This window comes from Octopus sinensis, linkage group LG23, assembly GCF_006345805.1.
Source record: "Octopus sinensis linkage group LG23, ASM634580v1, whole genome shotgun sequence".
NCBI lineage: Eukaryota > Metazoa > Mollusca > Cephalopoda > Octopoda > Octopodidae > Octopus > Octopus sinensis.
The window spans coordinates 26,416,211-26,431,210 of record NC_043019.1 but is presented as its reverse complement, the minus strand read 5'-3'; the positions used below and the strand labels follow the sequence as shown (position 1 = coordinate 26,431,210).

The window sequence follows — 15,000 nt, the reverse complement described above, 5'->3', positions numbered from 1 at the left end:
GGGTGACAAACACAGACAGAAAGACACATACACATAGATATATGTACATATGTATATATACAACGGGTTCCTTTCAGTTTCCGTCTACCAAATTCACTCACAAGGCTTTTGTTGGCCCAAGGCTATAGTAGAAGACACTTGTCTAAGGTTCCCCGTAGTGAGACTGACCCTGGAACCGTGTGGTTGGCAAGCAAGCTTCTTACCACGCAGCCATGCCTCTCTCTCTCTATATATATATATATATGGCTGAAGACTAGCATCACACTTGAAACTCAGAGTACCAATGAATTTTAATCAAACTGTTTTGATCTATATATGTAGATATACATACACACACACACACACATATACATATACATATACATACATACCTTGCTGTCATGAGTCCAAATGCTTAACCACTAGGCCATGCCTCTTAGCAACAAAAAAATTTATATTAATTAAATCTGGTCTGTATTTAAGATTAACCCTTCAAGTGCGAGATAACTTTAGATATGTTCCGGCATTATTCAGCCTCATCAACACAGCAAAAACATCTCTGCACTTGCCTGACTGGCGGTAAGATGTGCAGTAGTTTAGATGGGTTGGCATGACGACATACAATAGTGACGAAGAAGAATACCTAGGGATGCCTTCAGCATAAAAAGCAAATAGCTAAGTCAATTAACTGTAACATAACGGTAGTGACTAAGAGAAAAACAAAATTAATCAAGACTTCCCTTACAGCAGGATATTTAAATCAGGTAGGAGATATAAAATACTTTACTTATCATCCTTTGATTTTCATCAAATAACCAGGGGAATCGTGCAGTTTTTGCAAAGAGATGCTATCTAAAAAAAGAACATGCAAAATCAATCGTCCAGTCATGAAGAGGTGAAATAAGGAGGACATTTGAATTACACAAGTGTCTCGTCCGAGCTACATTGCACGTTCTTAGATACGAAGAAGTGAAAGTATTTTGGTGGAATCAGATTGTTCACGGGGGCTAAACCATTTTTTTTAATCATACTGCTTAACACCAGGATACCAAATTTTGTCCATTTTCAAGAGCAGTGACTACAAGTAACTTTTGAAGTCTTCTTTGGAGTCAGATGTCAATTTACCTGGACAGAAATAAAGCAGCCATTAATAACAAGAGTTAAAATTAATGCATGCAATGTTTTATTGCTGTAGCATGACTCCTTCATTGTCAGTCTATGAATTTTACAGCCTACTATCATAATATTGAATACAAAGTTTGAGGTTGGTTTGAATCCTTATTTATATAAATTAGTCTTCTTTTTTTTTTTGTCTATGAAGAAAGAATTTGTTCGTAACTAAATTTAAAATAGCATCAATAACTGATGACTACACCAGAATTGGTATCAACAGTGTTGCCATGTAAGTAATTCCAAAATGTATTTTCTAAAGCTATCTCGGTCACGACCATTCAATGTTACCCAAGATCGTTGGATGATCGCCACAGTGCATTGATATAAATATATATATCAATACTTTCGCACAATTCATCTCCATCGAAAGAGTTCAGGGAAACATCAAACAACTCTTTCCCATTTTTTTTAACCTAGACTCAATCAAGAAAGAATAAAAGATTCTGATATTGAAGTCGCTAATTAGCACGAGATTACTTATTTAAATTGAGGATTTATGAGGATTTACAAGGAAAATATTTAGATACAGAAGGATAAAAATTTCATTGTGTCAACTCCTGTAAGTTTACAATGCTGTTTTATGGAAGCACTTATTCCATTGTGAAAGATAAATAACTTTTTACTTCTAAGTTTAATAACAGAAACCAGGACGTGTTTTGCTAACTATCCAAAACATTCTTTTAAGAATGTTTAGTTAACCCACATTTAGAGATGTTAATGAAATTGTCTTTGTGATCTTTGAATATAATGTAGAGTTTAAGTAAGATTAGATAATCGATTCTGTCGTCTATTTTAAGGTTAGTGGCGAATGTCTTTGGCTTCGTGGTTTATGAAATTTCTTGTGTTGGTATCAGGTTTTATATTTGTCTTGTCAATGTTATTGGACAAACGTCTATTATATGTGCTTCTATTTCTTCCTTACAGTGATTTTTTAGTTTTCCCACTAATTTGTGAATGTGTGCATGTGTGTACATGCCTCTGTGTGTGTGTATTACGGACGTCGTGAGAATTAAGAAACGCCAAGAAGGCGAAATAATTATTTTGAGTAACGGTGAATCTTGAAGCAGATAAAGCAATAAATAATAGCAAGTAGATATTTGGCTAAAATTCCCTTTGGATAGAATAAGTTGAAGGTTGCTAGAGGGGAACGAACTATATATATATATATATATATATATATATATATATATATATATATATATATATACACATACATACATACACACACACACACACACCACACACACACACACGCTAACACACACACATATATATATATCACGTGATCATGTGACTGACCAGGCTATCAGATGTTGTTACACATCGCTGGTCACAATGCACTTCGCATTGTTTTAGCCTTCAAATGACATTGAAAGTTGTGGCAAAAGAGTACAGCAGGGATCACCACCACCCCTTGCCAGAGCCTCGTGGAGCTTTAGGTGTTTTCGCTCAATAAACACTCACAACGCCTGGTCTGGAAATCGAAACTACGATCCTACAACCATGAGTCCGCTACCCTAACCACTGGGCCATTGCGCCTCCACACACACACACACACATATATCTTTATATATAAAAGTAAGGTTGTGTGTCTGTCTCCTATGATTTAGATTCCTAACTACTCCCACATTTTGCGCGGTGCAGTTTAACCAAAACCGGGTATCTTATAGTCGTGATTCATATCGAGCCCTTCTGGGTATTAGCGCGCATCTACGATGAGTCTACTATTTTAAAAATAATTTACCATCATTTTTTTCCATTTTAATGCATTTTTTCGCTATTATATAAGGGAAGTAACTCTCTAAAAATGTCTACGATGAGTCAACGATTTAAAAAAAAATTTACCATAATTTTTTTTCCGTTTTTAATGCTTTTTTTGCTATTTTTTGGCTATAACTCTCTAAAAATGCTTTATAGTTATTTCCCTTACAAACCCGAGCAACGCCGGGTGATACTGCTAGTATATATATGAATTAGCAAGTCAAGGAATTTGACGATGCACCTAGTAAAATAAAACCACACTAAGGTATTCTATTGAGTAGGCATGCCACTCGATCTTTACCAGTTCCACTTTCCACTCGCTTTTTTTATTCTCTTTACTTCTTTATAAAGTACTAGCAGTATCGCCCGGCGTTGCTCGGGTTTGTAAGGGAAATAACTATATAAGCATTTTTAGAGAGTTACTTCCCTTATAGATGCCAATTCGGGCTTTCTTAGCCATTTCTGTTTTGGTGTCTTCAAGCCATGAAGTCGTTGTTCTAAAAGAACGCTGGTCTCCTTGACAACGCATTACGACGTTGATTTCCTTAAACTCCCTTCCCCACAGCTTCACGAGGGAGGGAAGAAGGGGGAGAAGCAAACACAGGTGCAGGTGTTTGAGCGTGGACGCCAACTCCGCCGCCATCGACACACGAAAAATTATGCATTAAAATGGAATCAAAAATGATGTTAAATTATTTTTAAAATCGTAGACTCATCGTAGACGCGCGCTAATAGTCAGACGGGCTTGATATTAATCACGACTATAAGATACCCGAATTTGGTTAAACTGCACCGCAAAATGTGGGAGGAGTTAGGAATCTAAATCGTAGGAGACAGACACTCACACAACTACAGTTTTATATATATAGATTTGTCTCCCACACCCAGCTCTTTTATTTTTTTAATTTTTTGGCATTATTCATTACGGCAGATAACTTTCAACTGAATGGCTGCATATACCTGATGAAAAGCAACACCGGATAGCTATGAAGTATTCATAACACTATGTAATAGACACTCGGTGATTCTTTTGAAACAGTTGTGGTACTCAACCACTTCTTCCATTCTTTTTATTCACAGACTTTATTATAATGAACAACACTTGCTGCTTTCGAAATTGAGTTGTAGAACATATGTCATCTTAGTGGAATCTGTCTCATCTTGGTATGGGACGAAGTGTATTTGATGGCATTGATTAATAAACTTTATTGATCATTTATCGAATCATTTCTATTTTCTATACAAGACTTGTTTATGCTAGAGACTAACCATGATCACTCGGCTGATCCTACTACATTACTATCTATCTATCTATATATATATATATATGTGTGTGTGTGTGTGTGTGTGTGATAAAAACTTACTTGGAGAATAAAAAACGACGCGTGGCGTTCAATCATATAATAACAATTTAATAAATAAAACATATGCATGCATACATACATACATACATGTACATACCTACATCTATATGTATATATACATGCATATATGAGTACAGAGCACTACAAATAAATGTAGAACACAACGAGAAACGAAAACATAAAATCAAACAAGGAAACGGACTTTTTTTTAACAACGAAAAAACAGAGTACAAGACAAACAATACAAGGAATATTCCCCTTCATCAGCTGCCCCTGTTTCGACTCAATGCGTGTTTCGAAGGTAAGAGCAGAACACGATCCGGCCGAAGCAATCCTTCCTGCAAAATGAATTAAATAAAAAAATTTTGCGAAGGGGTAAAAAAAAGTGACAAGAACAGGACGTAAAAACAATACAAATAAAGAAAAAAAAACAGTACAAATATAAAATTGAATAATAAGGGTACCTCTGATGAGTGTATTTATATAATTGGTTTGTTGCCTAACACTCTATCATAATTTTTGCACGAAGCCAATGGGTAAGACCAGTCGTGATGGATACTTAATACTATAAAATTCAGAAAACACAAACACACGCACGACATGCGTCTTCGCCGATTCTGTGAGCTTAACTTCACTCACAAGGCATGGCTATACCCGAAGCTATAGTAGATGACAAATTCTCAAGATGCCGCACAACGGGAATGAACGCAACATCATACGGTTACTGAAGCAACTTTTTGACTAAATAGCCATGCCTGTGGCTACACTGTGTGTGTGTGTGTTGTGTGTGTGTGGTGTGTGTGTGTGTGTGTGTGTGTGTGTGTGTGCGTGTGTGTGTGTGTGTGCATGCGTGCGTGTGTGTGTGTGTGTGTGCATGCGTGCGTGTGTGTGTACGCCCAGAATGTATGCCCATATATTAATGTATGTTATGCACCTACATGCCTGTGTTTGTATAAATACGCAACCACATACATATGCAAGCTAAGGCATACTTACATACGTACATCCATTCATACATACCTAAATGCAAGCGTGCATATCCATACATATGTACGTACGTGTATACACACATATATACATGCATACACATATAATCATGCGTGTGTGTATGTATGTATATGTGTCTGTATGAACTTGTATGAATTTGCATGTATATGTAGGTGAGTAGGTAAGTATTTATACAGACAGAAGCATGTAGATACATAACATACATTAATATACCGTAAAGTATAAAAAAAAAAGCACGTATGTTTGTGTTTATAGACACACATATATATGGAAAGATGTGGTGGGGGAAGAAATAAATAGCCATTGTGTCACGTGTGATAAACACTTCACACGATGACCACAACAATACGTCCATTAAAAGCCACTCCATTAACTAAATATTGCGTCCAGCACGAATTGTCTTCCATTTTTGAGTGAAGCAGACGACATTTGTAATGCTACGTCAGCATCTTAATTAGTGAAACAGGAGGAAAGTGGACAACATGGCGGCGTGGGTGGATGGTTTCCTTTCAATTTTAATGCTCACGGGGGCGATGTCATATCATCATAATACAATACAGAGCTGTTATCGGATCGTATCTCATCAAACGTCAAATATTGGAGGGGAAAACGGGGAGGAAACTAGGAAACTAGAGAACTATGGATTCTTGTGTTATGGAAACTTCATTTATTTCTTGTAACGAAACGGTATTTTGGGAAAGGATCTTTGGATCTTTTCGGTTTGAACGGCAATTTTTCTAGCGGTGTCATGAAATTGTCACCCATAATTATGACCCTAGTATCGATCTATTGCATTTCAATCTGTTTTAGGGTTAGGGTGGGGGAAAGAATATCTTTTTTTCTTCGCAAATGTAAATAAACCCTATCTGTTTCTTAAACGAAGGACATATTCATACGGCACAGAATGCTTTTTTACCTCAATGGACGTCATTGATTGGTTGAAATTGCAGAAATTGAAGAAAAAAAACAACAAATATCTTACAAACAATAGAATTTTCTCAATAAAGCCAAGAGAAAAAGATGTTTTATAAACACATTCTACCAGTATACGAAGTTTAAATTTTTTTAGTTGCCTAGAAATTATGTTAAAAACTGCCATTCAAACCAAAAAGATCAAGATCTTTTTTTCTTAATCGCAGATCATTGAGTTTATTATTTGCCTCTTCTGCGAAATGTTTTCTGCTCCTTTGATTAATGGACCGAGTTCAATGATGGAAAGATATAATATACCGCTGAAGCATAAAGTTCTGATGGGTCTTGCTTGATGTGCTAATATGACGATAGACTGCTAGTCGCCCATTAATAAACTAGAGCTATCGTTGTTTAATTAACATTTACTGCTATCGAAATATTATTATAATAGTTAGACGTTTACATTGTTGTTTGGCGGTAGTGTAAAATAGTGGGCTAAAACGAATGTAGTTTGAAATTACGTTAATAACAGAAGAGGCTACCTTCGCATAGGAAGCAGAAATAATGCTCTGTTGATCCTAGTCGAAGAATCTTTTAACTCGGGGCAGAGCTTAATTCAATGAAACTTGTGGATTTAATAAGCATGTAGCTTGTGCTTCCGAAGTGCGCCGCCCTCATCTGTTTACGCGTATTGTTACTTAAATAACCAAGTTATCAACCACCTCACCAACAACAACACTGAACATCTTTTTGATCTCCATGTGTCTAACACACGTGGACATGCCTACAAAGTCAGAAAACAACACAGCTCCCATGACTTTCGGAAACATTTTTTCACGCTCAGAGTTGCTGAAGCATGGAACAAACTGCCTGCGTCAGTTGTTGACTGCCATGACACTGCATCCTTTAAGGCCCTCATGCTTTCCGAAATCCGCCGAAACTACACCTGATTATATATACACTTTAGATGAGTTGTAGTGCACCTGAGCACTGTACACAATCATTATTATTATTATTATTATTTAAAAACGTGGAAACTACAAGAACAAAATAGAACAATCCCTAACATGTGGTATCATTTCAGCAAGTTGACTGATGAAATGATCCAGACACATCGCCTGAGTTAAGTGTGTCGTAGACACAGTCACTGAAACTGTAAGGTTTCGATTCCAGGCCTTGCAACGCCTCCAACGATGTTTCTTGAAGGTGTGATGAGGGGTACATTATTTTAAACATCCATAACTACATCAGAGAAGTTTAGTTAATCTCTCTATCTCTATCTCCCTCTATCTCTCTCTCCCTCTCTCTCTCTCTCTCTCTCTCTCTCTCTCTCTCTCTCTCTCTCTGTTCCCAGCGTTAGAAAATGTTTCTTCTCTCTACGGCTAATAACCCTAATATGGTTGATAACTTCTCAAAATTAAACAACAAATAGCTTACAAACTACAGAATTTTCTCAAGAAAGCCAAGAGAAAAAGATGTTTTATGTAACACACTCTACCAGTATACGAAATTTAAAAGTGTTTAGTTACAAAGAAATTACTTTAAAAATCTGCCGGTCGAAGACTTTTCAAAATCTGTCGATCCAAGACTTCGCCTTTATATAACATCAGACATTTCTACATTACTGCATGTACTTTATATGCACTTTCTGACAAGTTGTGGTGCACCTGAGCACTGTATACAATAATTTCATTATTATTATTATTATTATAATGAGTCCTGGCCAAATGATTCTCTCCAGGTTGTACCTACGGGAGGAAGTGTTACTCAACACTACAAGTTTGTGAAACTCTTGTCAAGTTTACAGTGCTGCTGCTGCTGATGGTGATGATGATGATGATGGTGGTGGTGGTGGTGATGATGATGATGATGCTGATGATGATGATGATGATAGCACCAACGCTGCATGTCTTGGCAGAACATTTTCTGTCCCATTCTCAAACTTGCTGGCCTTGTGCCAAAACTTGAAACCAATATATCATTGTACACAGTTATATCGAATCTACCATTTCTCTTCGAAGATTTACGACCATTAATAAAGAGAGAGAGGTGGGGAGGTTATATATTCCTAATTGAAAATATTATTTACAAGATGGCGTACCGTGGGTTTTGTCACTTCGGTAATGAAAACATAGAAGGAGAAGGAACACATCATACAGTACGTAGAAGGAGGCGGTTGTGGAGGAGGGAAGAGGAGGAGGAGGTGGTTGTGTGGAGGAAGAGGTATGGATGAACGAGCAGCAACTGATAAAATAATGGATCGTAGAGGGTGGGAGTTCCGAAGGAAAATGCAACAGGATGTATCAGAGGTCCGCTGGGGATGGTGGTTGGGAAAGAAGAAATAGGCAAAAGGATAATAATAATAATTATTATTATTATTATAATTATCATTATTATTTTTACTATAAAACAAGAGAAAGAAGGGGAAGAGGAGGGAGAGATTAACAGATACGGAAGTAAAGGGAAATTATTAAACTGTTGGATAAGGGGGGGTAGATAAGCACAGGTGGAAAAGGGTGAGTAGTTAGAGGTGGGAGTAAAACGAAAGTGAAAGTAGGCCACCGGAAACAGGGACGCAAGCACGAAGTGGAGAGGCTGATGATGATGAGGTGAAGGTGTATGGAGAAGGGTAGGGATTTAAAGGTGTGGCTCTGATAACCTAAAGCAATATCCGGGTTGATGACATCGTGTGAGTCTGTGTGTGTATATGCGTGCATTTCCTATGTGAGTATGGTCACACGTATAAGTCTCTGTATATGGCAGTGCATTTATATGCACTATATTTTTATGCACTGTACATGACAGTACATTGTGTTGGTGTTGATGTATGCATGTGACAATGTGTGTGTGTGTGTGTGTGTGAGTGAGTGTTTGTATAGGTGCAGGCTTGGCTTGTGTGGTAAGAAGTTTGCTTCCCAACTACATGGTTCCGGGTTCAGTCCCACTGCATGGCACATGGGCTAAGTGTCTTCTACTAAAGTCTCAGGCTGACTCAGGCCTTATGGGTGGATCTGGTTGATAGAAACTGAAAGAAGCTCATCATATACGTGTATTTGTGTGTATGTGTGTCTGTGAGTTTTTGTGTTTGTGTTTAAAATATTGAAGCAAACGATAAAAGAGTGAGCATTCTGTTACCATATATTCTGAAATGTATTGATGTTTATTTTCCTTGAAAGAACTTCTCATATGCACTTGTGGTGCATATAAGCACTTGTGTTTATATTGCTAGCAGAAGATAATTGTCCGCTACCACTGCAGGCACTGCCAAATCACATGATTTTGGTCTTCCTTGGCCTTGTCATTGGTAAGCGAAAGTTTACCAATGACAGTGATATATATAGAAATCCAAAGGTGCATGGCTTAATGGCTGTGGTATTCAGCTCGCAATCATAAGGCTGTGAGTTCAATTCCCAGTGGCTTGTACTATCCTTGAGCAAGGCACTTTATTTCATGTTGCTCCAGTCCACTCAACTGGTAAGGATGAGCCGTACCTGTAATTCAAAGGTCCAGCCTTGTCACGCTCTGTGTCACACTGAATCTCCCTGAGAACTACATTAAGGGTACACGTGTCTGTGGAGTACTCAGCCACTTACACATTAATTTCACAAGCAAGCTGTTCCATTAATTGGATCAACCGGAACCCTCGTTGTCGAAACTGATGGAATGCCAGACCAGTGTCTATTCAAGCACTGGTGGCACAAATAGCCAGTGGGCTTATTAAAAAAAAATAATTAATAGCAACAGAAGCGGTCAGATACTCTTTTACTCTTTTACTTGTTTCAGTCATTTTGACTGCGGCCATGCTGGAGCACCGCCTTTAGTCGAGCAAATCGACCCCTAGTACTTATTCTATCGGTCTCTTTTTGCCGAACCGCTAAGTGACGGGGACGTAAACACACTAGCATCGGTTGTCAAGCAATGCCAGGGGGACAAACACAAACACACACACATATATATATATATACATATATACGACCGGCTTCTTTCAGTTTCCGTCTACCAAATCCACTCACAAAGCATTGGTCGGCCCGGGGCTATAGCAGAAGACACTTGCCCAAGATGCCACGCAGTGGGACTGAACCCGGAACCATGTGGTTGGTTAGCAAGCTACTTACCACACAGCCACTCCTGCGATTTATTTCCATCAATGATAGAACTGATAAATGATGGTGAGCTGGCAGAAGCATTAACACATTGGACAAAATGCTTAGCAGCATTTCGTCCAATTCTTAACATCCTGAGTTCAAATTCTACCAAGGCTGACCTCACCTTTTATTCCTTCAGGGTTGATAAAATAAGTACCAGATGAAAACTGGGGTTGGTGTAATTGACTTTCTCTTTTTAAAACTTCTGGACTTTTGCCAAAATTTGAAACCATTATTAATGTAAAAAAATATAAAAGTCCATTTCCAAGACTTTTGTTAGCCGCTCTCCAGCCATCTATTTAAAACTGTATACAACTGTAGTGATGCTACAGTGTAGGGTTCGGCGCGCATGCGCAGAATGGGACTGCTTCCGGGTGGTCACCGGAAGTCCTGGATCGAATTTCTGCCCATTGTGCTTCTCGGCTGTCGGACTGCTGTCAAGGCAGACCTGGGGTTTTCTGCTGCAGAGCTGCTGTATGGTACCACACTGGCATTGCCCGGTACGATGTTGGTGCCAGACACTTCCCCGCCCCATGATCCGGCGACCTATGTCACCAGACTGCGGGAATATTTTTCAAACCTTCCGCCCATGCTTCCCAGAAAGCAATCTCCACCGTCCCATCTTCCACCGGATATGAACACCTGGTCGCATGTTTTTGTTCGGGACGATTCTGTGAAGGGCCCACTTGTTTCTCCCTATAAAGGACCTTTTCGTGTGCTTTCTCGCACACCAAAGGTTTTCACGATTGAGATAAATGGTCGTTCGGAGACCGTTTCCGTGGACCGTTTAAAAAAGGCACATTTTGAGACGTCTTCATCTTTTGATGACAACCTTGACACACCCACCTATGCACCTTTAACAACACTTTCACCTGCACAAACGCCTTCACCTGCACAAACACCTTCACCGGCTCCTACAACACCACCCTCGCCGTCAACGGTGCCCCGAGCACACCGTATGTTACAAAGTCGGGCAGAACAGTGCATTGGCCCAAGAAACTTTCAAAAACAATTTACATTTAACTTTAAAATGTTTCTTATTGTATAATAGTATGTACCAAGTCTTCTGGGGGATCGGCAAGCCTTCTGTTTTCTGCAGCACCACCACAATATTCTGGTTGCCGTACTTCGCACTCGGAGGGGAGCCCTGTAGTGATGCTACAGTGTAGGGTTCGGCGCGCATGCGCAGAATGGGACTGCTTCCGGGTGGCCACCGGAAGTCTTCCCCATGCGCATGTGCGGGAAAACATCTCTCGAGCCCGCGAACCTCAAATCTCTCTCTTCGGCTCAAGACAGCACTGCGATCGGTCACGGTTCTCCTGGCTCTGACAGCCACACACCAGCTTCAACCAACTTCAACCAACCTCAACGACCAACACCAGCAGTATATCAGAGGCTGTCTATTCCCCCATCAGACAACGTACAACCATGAATCAATAAACCAAGTTGTCTGTTCACCTTTAACCTGATTTCGTCTGTTTGTTTTCTACAAGAATTTTTGTATGTGACTAGAAAGGATCTCGACACCCTGCCAGTGCTTCGATGATAGATCCTTTCACGTTACACAACTATGGTACGACCACACTTGGAATTCGCATCATCAGTTTGGAACCCCTATCTTGCTCAGAACATTGACCTCCTGGAATCTGTTCAGAGACGTGCAACCAAACGCATACCCTCCATCAGACACCTACCATATTCTGAGCGCCTTGTTTCCCTGGGCATGGATTCACTGAAGCTCCGGCGTCTGGCGACGGACTTGGTAAACGCCCACAAAGTTGTCAACCACCTCACCAATAACAACACTGAACACCTTTTGATCTCCATGTGTCTAACACACGTGGACATGCCTACAAAGTCAGAAAACACACAGCTCCCATGACTTTCGGAAACATTTCTTCACGCTCAGAGTTGCTGAAGCATGGAATAAACTGCCTGCGTCAGTTGTTGACTGCCATGACACTGCATCCTTTAAGGCCCTCATGCTTTCCGAAATCCGTCGAAACTACACCTGATTATATATGCACTTCAGATGAGTTGTAGTGCACCTGAGCACTGTACACAATGTTTATTATTATTATAAGACAAACAGACAGACAAACAAAGAGATAGGCAGGCAAATAAACAGGGAGACCAACAGGCAGACAGACGGGCAGGCAGAAGAAACTCTCAGCCAATCGTAAAGGAAAGATGGACAAGAAACTAATGAATCGTGTGCAGACATTTCTCGTGAAAAACAAACCGTTTGCTTTCTGATATATCTCCTCCTAACTATATACATGAGCTTGCATAAACAGGCATACCTCACCCTACATCGTTCCAGAAGACACGACTTAAATTAATTTGTCTCCAGGCTACGCCAGGCCGAATTTACTTGTCTCTAGGCTAGGCCTGGCCGAATTTACTTGTCTCTAGGCTAAACCGATAATAACCATTCCCAGTTCTGTACTTTATTTATGAATGCATTTTCGATAATACATTGTTAATAAAAACCTATTTTAGTGTACGTATTTTAATATGATTTTTGTATGTTTTTATTCTTATTTATTGTACAGTAACGTGATTTTATGTGCTTTTAACGGTTTTTCTAGTGATTTTACGTCTCAAATATTTGTGGTGAGCAGACATAAAGTCATGTAAAATGACTTAGCTTAATTTTTATTTTTCCATATATTATTTTTGAAAACCAACGTATAATCGAGAACGACTTAAATCAAAACGACTTAAGCCGAGTTATGCCTGTATACATGGACAAATCCATACGTGTGTGTGTGTACATACACGTACATATATACGCTGAGGCTTGTAAAAGTGGCTTCGCCTCAGAAAATCAAATATATTCCCATTATTCAGCCTTACCTGGACATGCATCTAGGCTGGGGGACCTTCTAATATAATTGCAAGAGTCTTTTTATTTATTTCGAAATGATATCCTTATAATTTACATTTAAAAATGCTAAAACATTTACTTCATTAAAAGAAAAAGGAGATATATATTGTTAAGGCAAAGGGTAGGCATTTAGTTGTGTGATGAGAAGTTTGCTTCACATCCACATGGTTCCAGGTTCAGTGCTAAACATGCTACACACCCTGAATAGACTAGTGAGGTATCTGGTGTGAGACGTGGCTATCAGGGTAGTATTAGGTCAACTTCTACCCTTTAGCATTTAAACTGGCCACATCTAACATAAAAATACTGGATCTTTTCAGTTTGACCGGCAGTATTTTAAAATAATTTCCACGTAACTAAACACTTTTAAACTTCGTATACTGATAGAATGTGTTTATAAAACATTTTTTTCTCTTGGCTTTATTGAGAAAATTCTATAGTTTGTAAGATATTTGTTGTTGTTTTTCTTCAATTTCTGCAATTTCAACTAATCAATGACGTCTATTGAGGTGAAGACATTCTGTGCCGTATGAATATGTCCCTCGTTTAAGAAACAGATTGGGTTTATTTACATTTGTGAAGAAAAAAAGATACCTTTCCCCCATCCCTAACTCAAACTAACCCTAACCCTAAAACAGATTGAAATGCAATAGATCGATACTAGGGTCATAATTATGGGTGACAATTACATATAACACTGCTAGAAAAAACTGCCATTCAAACCGAAAAGACCCAAAATACTCTACCTGTTTTGTGTTCAAACTGGTCAGATCAAGCTTCTCACACCTACCCTACAATGTTATTCTAAAGTATAAACAATCACATCATTGAAATCTCAAAGCTACAAGATAATGTCTGATTAATTCAAAACAATGAGAATAAAGATTACATTTCACAGAGTATTCCAGATGGTAATGGGTTAATAATTAATTATTCACCCAGAATAGTTAATGTGGTAAGAAGTGTGAGATGGGGTGGATTAGGGTTAGTTTCAGCTTTCATTAGGAATTACTGCCACACTCCCTATTAATGTAAAACTCCTCAATTTTTGTTGTCATATATATATATATATATATATATATATAGGGAGAGTTTACAAAAAAAACAAAAGACAAGACAGGTGGTGTACAAAACAAACTGATGTATTAGTATAACGCTCAGGAATAGAAAAAGTCTTTTACATTTCGAGCCTACGCTCTTCTACAGAAAGGGACACAGAAAAAACAAGGAGAGAAAAAAATATATATATATTGCTAAGTAAACACACTATATATTCGTTACTCACTTGTTTATTACTGTTCTTATTTTATCCTGATTGAGCCCCATTTTTTTCTTTCTTTTCATGATCCCTTTTGATGGGAATTCGACCCCCATTTTTTTCCTTCTCTTTTTCCCAAAAGAAAAGCTATACTTTGTATTTTGCCCCTTCTGTGTTCAGCCTTGTCTGGCCAATAAAGAAATCTATCTTATACCCATTGTCTGGAAATCTTTTGTCACACATCTGTGACCTCTTCGGCAACTTTTTCTCTCAGCATCTATCATCCTGCTCCGTTTATTCCATTCTGTCTATCTATCATTTTTTTTTTACCTTAATTATGAATTTTAATTTAACACTGATAAGGAATAAAATAGTGACGACGATGATGGTGGTTGTGATGATGATAATGTCATTGAAATTTCACTGAAAATAATAAAACGTTGGTAAAGACTTTTTTCTATTCCTGAGTGTTATACTAATACATCTGTTTGTTTTGTACACCACCTGTCT

The 15,000-nt window shown here is 38.5% G+C and overlaps 1 long non-coding RNA gene across 1 annotated transcript in view; it reads left to right on the top strand.

The window, feature by feature from the left end:
• The first annotated feature begins 7,662 nt into the window (after positions 1–7,662).
• Positions 7,663–15,000, top strand: part of LOC115223411 — a 25,750-nt gene continuing 18,412 nt past the window's right edge. Inside the window, exon 1 of the long non-coding RNA XR_005003575.1 lies at positions 7,663–7,674. This is a non-coding gene — a long non-coding RNA (uncharacterized LOC115223411). The remainder of the gene's footprint in view (positions 7,675–15,000) is intronic.